Consider the following 5,300-nt stretch of genomic DNA (forward strand, 5'->3'; position numbering starts at 1 on the left):
AGCTAGTGAAATTACTGGGCAAATGAGACTTGACAACTTACGTCTCAAGGTGACAAGCACAGTTGTAGTGCCACTCAGAATTTTTGGGTTTTTCAATAATCCTCAGCGGCACTGCATTGTCATGGGCAGGGCGTATCAATTACCATCTGCTGAACGTCCTGCTCGTTCCTTACTTTCATATAAAAAAAGTATAATATGTTACATTCACTTTTCACTGCACAATATAACACTAACTCGAAAGGTATAGTTCTTATGAGTGCTCTCACTAGGTTCGTGTTATCGTGAAGGATAGCCTCGGGGTTCACATGATGGTAGAGTGTTAGTTCATGAGTTTCTGTTTATTTTTAAAAAAAATATGCGACTAAATTTACCTTAAGGTCACGATGAAGGTCGTAGTTTCTTATTTTTATTATGAAAAAAGCGACGAGACGAGCTTGACGTTCAGCTGCTCAGCGTTCTTGAAAAACCCAAAAATTCTGAGCGGCACAACAAATGCGCTCGTCGCCTTGAGACATAAGATGTTAAGTCTCATTTGCTCAGTAATTTCAGTAGCTGCGGCACCCATCAGACCGCAACACAGTAATGTTTACACATTACTGCTTCACGGCAGAAATAGGCGCCGTTGTGGTACCCACAACTTAGCCGGCATCCTGGGCAAAGTAGCCTCCCTCTTGTTGTTCTTATGTACCAGGGGGCATTTACAATACCTCTGAGCAGCTTATTCTGAAATCGTCGTAAAATTTGTATATTTGTATGTTTGGTACAACCCCAAAGTTTAATACATTACGTACACATACACACTGTCATAAGGATCTTTTTTATATAAAAGTAGTATTGTAATTTACAAAATGATTCAAGATTAAAATGCACATGATTGTTAAGGTTGAGCTACACCTTAAAGACCCCGCAAACTACAGACTTTCGATCTTCCGATAGTTTGGTTGAGTTCGGCTGTTAAGTGCGCACACTGGCCCTACTAAACAGTTGGGTCTGTGATGAGTGCACACACTAGACAACTATCGGCCGACAGTTTTAGGGACGATTCCCTATTAGTTTTAAATCGGCTATTGATGAGTCTGGCCGACTAAACAATCGGTGGTGTGCGCGCCTAGAAGAGCGCTGTACTGATTTAACAGTCGGCCGATAGTTTGCTGACGGTTCAGTTTGAAGGCAATCGTGTAGCCCATCAAACTTGTTTGTCGGCCAATACCGAATCGTTATAATGTGCGCACTCTCATACATCTTCATACTGATTAAGAAACCAACCAAACTATCGGCCGATCAAAAGTCTGCAGTTTGCGGGGTCTCTTACCCTAAGGGTTTTCATGATATTTATATGAATTCATATCGTATTTCCTTTTGATCAAGTAATGTACAAAATGATTTAGGTATATTAATAGTGCGGCTACAAATAAATTTCTTTCAACTTTTAACTATCTTCTCACATCGGTCACATCTTAGGTATGGGTAACTTAGTACGCCAGATGAATCAGTTTATATACAGATACAAGTGTTTGAAAATGAGAACAGAACAACAAAAGTGAGGCAAACAAGAAACGTTGGTGATAAAATGATCTCATTTTTTTCTCAGCTACTAGGGACACGTAGGTCCCATCTGCACAATTCCACTTGAAGATTAAAAGAGTGTTAATGCTGATTGGTATTCTATCATTTGTTTACCCAGGGTGTAAAAACAGTTCGCAAAAGACGACTTACATCATGACATTGCTTCTTAACACACGGCCAACAAAACTAAGTCATTTTTAGCTTTCATAAAAGTACATCTCCTCACCCATCATGCACATAGCCCCGATCTAGCACCCTGTGATTTTTGTATATTCCCCAGAGAGATTTCACTTTTACCAATTCCGAAGAGGCAGTGATAGCGTTCAATCAGCACGTAGAAAACATGCCTTCAGATCTGTGGTCCTCCTGTTTTGAAAAATGGTTCGAACGCATGAAAAAATATTTAAAATGTAAAAATATTAAAAAAAAAAATTAAATTTTGGTTATACCATGTTGTTTTTTTTTAAGTTACGTAAAATCTTTAATGCGACCTACGTATTATGCGAAGCATACAGAATAACTGAGCCATAGGTCAGATTTTTTTTCTAATAGAGCGGCCAAACTGTAAAGGTGCTCAGGTGGCGGAAAGTGAAAAGCCGATATTCCATAAATATATATAGCTTTTACCCGCTACGTACGTATAGCGTTCAATAATAAGTACCAGCTAACTTGGAGATCACAAATAATACTCCGAGAACTAATATTTATGAGTGCCCGAGCGCTCCCTCGGGAACTATTAAAAATTTTAGGATCAAAAGAATCCTGTGTCAGTTCTCGTATCTATACCCACCACAATATCAATGCATAATTTTACAATAATCAATTGAAAACTAAGTTGTGTAAGCATTACAAACAAACTCAAATTCGCATCAATTATAATATATTTACACAAATTAAATTTGAAAACAAAAGAAAGAGAAATTAATTAGATTTGAAAGAGCGACATGTCAACTCCTAGGAAATTGCTTATGCAGATATTGGGGTTGAACAGGTTATCAACTGTAAAGTAGATCTTGTAGATGCAGCGACAGCTTGAGAGTTGAACAAGACATATCAAGATTTATGAACTTTACGTCACTCGAACGGTTGGCTCAGTGGAAGAGCACTCGCATGCAACGCGAGATGTTGCGGGTTCGAGTCCCGTATCGTTCATAAATTTTGATATTAAATTTTATTTGTGTCATTAATCCCAGAGGTGAGGGTTATCACTTTAAAAAAATAACAAATTGCTTATAATAGCATTTTGTAATTATGATACGAAAGTGGAGTAACTAGTACCGTCCTTTATTTTGTAATTTTATCTACACCCATGCTTTAATTCCTCAATTAAAGATTCTGAAACTGTTAGCTTACTGCTTACATTAAAAAAGCCAGTCCTAGTAACCATTACATCATCCAAACCAGTGTTGTAACGTTGTACTGAATTTCATTTCGTTTCAGAATCTTTTATGGAGGATTCATATTATGAGTGTACTCTTGATAATTAGGTATAAAAACACTCATGTGATAATATTATCACATATACGGATAAACGCACATTCGTTTTTTAATATCCCTAGACAACAGTTGCATAAATAACTATAATCGGCAGTATCTGTAATTTTTAATCTCGTTTATTTGAAGTCTACAATTGAATCCATAAATCTAGCGAGCAGCTGGTCGTTTCTTGATCAAATATTGATTTATGTCCTAGACGTTCTGTTCAATTTCTTAACGCAGAAAGTTTGCGTCCAAATGAATCGTGACATGGAATCTATTCGAATTCAGTTCTTTAATTGAATTGCCTAACTTTTTTATTACTAAACTCTACACCAAAGGCCACTTTGCCTGGGAATATTTAATACTAGATACCGCAAGCGTAGTCTCAAAGTACAGCAACTAAAACTGCGCCCAAGTCATTAGCCCAGAAATGCACAAGTCTTAGCGTCTCATTCAAACCGAAACACGATACCGATTGCCCAATACAGTGTAAACAAGCTTCCAACTGCTGTAATGACTTCCATATGGCCGGAGAAATTGGATGCAATGACATTTTCTTAATTCATTTCAACATGGCTTACTTAGATTCAGTGTTGGTCTCCACTACGCTCGAGCGGGCGTATTCGAGCCAGTCTCGAACAATGTGCGCCGTTGACGTGCCACATGTTCTGTTAAAATTTACTAATAATTGAAACTAAAATGGGGGGTTTCGTAGTAAGACATTGTAAAAATAATACTACAAGAAATAAGATAGACACTGGGATCACATATCATCAGTAATTTTTTTGTATTTTATTAATTTCCATGCAAAAAAACACGAAGCGTATGTTACAAAATTTGAAAGATGCCATTGAGTGTCAAGATGCCACGCACACAAGTATCTAATAGTTGCTTCAATAACAACATACAACTGAGCGAATAACAGTAGTAGTAACAGTAAGTAGCTTATCGCTTCGTGTTGATTAGAGACGTCTTCATTGTATTATATTGCTTACCACATTTATCACGCAGTGTCCCGAAGACATAAACTTGCCACAGACTAAGAATGCGTCATTAGTATCTGGATATTTAAAGTTCCTCCACAGTGTGGTTTTCAAGGAACATTCTGGCACGTAAACTGTAGAATTACTATCGTTGCGTATGTTTCACGTTAAAACGTCATTAGTACTTTTTTTAAATGGCGTAAGCACTTTTAAAGGTAAATACTCGTATGAATTATCATGATTTACCATCAAGCCGTGACCTTTACTAACGTTTATCCTCCTTTTTTAACGGACTTCAAAAAAGGAGGAGGCTCTCAAATCGTCGGTATGTTTTTTATGTTACCTCAGAACTTTCGACTGGATAAACCGATTTTGATAATTATGTATAATATATAAATATATTTGAAAGCTGGTGCTTTCCGTGTGGTCCAATTGGTCCAGATCAGCAAATGTAGGGCTTCCAATACCGAGATCTCGGTATTGCGGGATCCCGCGCCATTTTCCAATCCCACGAGATGCGGGATTACGGGCGCGGGATCCGCGGGAATTGCGGGACTGAAAAGAAAGCGTGAATGCGATTCAAAATAGGATAATCTGCGTGAAATATTATTCTTAATAACTCAAGTTATTAACTGTTTCGTATTTTCGTGAAGTTTATTGATATATCCTTTTAATGAACCTTTTATTCACGTACAAAACCCTAAAAGGAATACCGCCCACAAGTGTGGAAGCAGAAAGGGCATTTTCTGCTGCAGGCTATATTGCGTCTAAAATACGCAGTAGTTTGGCAGATGATAGTTTGGACATATTGTGTTTCCTTCGCAAATATTTTCAGTTAAGATTAAAAGCTGACAAACTTAATAATTAAATAATAATTTATCACTTTAAATGTGTTTTGTTGATTTTTTTTTAAAACGATTTATTTTGTTTTGATTTGCTTATTATTCAGAATTTGTTTTTGTTTTTTTTTTGTGACAAAACAGTATAAGTAATTTGATTGATCTCATTTGAATTGTAATATGTACGTAAATAAATGTGGAGTTGATAAATTCATTTTTCTAAAATACTCATATTTTCAATATGCGGGATCCCGCAAATACTGAGATCCCGAGGGATTGAAAATTCGTAGTCCCGCAAATGCCGAGATTGAGTACAGGCCGCGGGATTGGAAGCCCTAGGCAAATGTATCCTTGAGAATTATTGTTAGTTTTGGGGTCAGTGTCAGCTAAGGTAGGTTTGTAACTACATACTAAGCTATAGATGAGATGTGCT

The 5,300-nt window shown here is 37.0% G+C and overlaps 1 non-coding gene across 1 annotated transcript; it reads left to right on the top strand.

Moving 5' to 3' along the window:
- Positions 1–2,646: 2,646 nt before the first annotated feature.
- Trnac-gca (transfer RNA cysteine (anticodon GCA)) lies at positions 2,647–2,718 on the top strand. Its single transcript has one exon. It is a non-coding gene; the product is annotated as a tRNA-Cys (tRNA).
- The last annotated feature ends 2,582 nt before the right edge of the window (positions 2,719–5,300 follow it).

Source organism: Leptidea sinapis, chromosome 28 (assembly GCF_905404315.1).
Source record: "Leptidea sinapis chromosome 28, ilLepSina1.1, whole genome shotgun sequence".
Classification (NCBI taxonomy): domain Eukaryota; kingdom Metazoa; phylum Arthropoda; class Insecta; order Lepidoptera; family Pieridae; genus Leptidea; species Leptidea sinapis.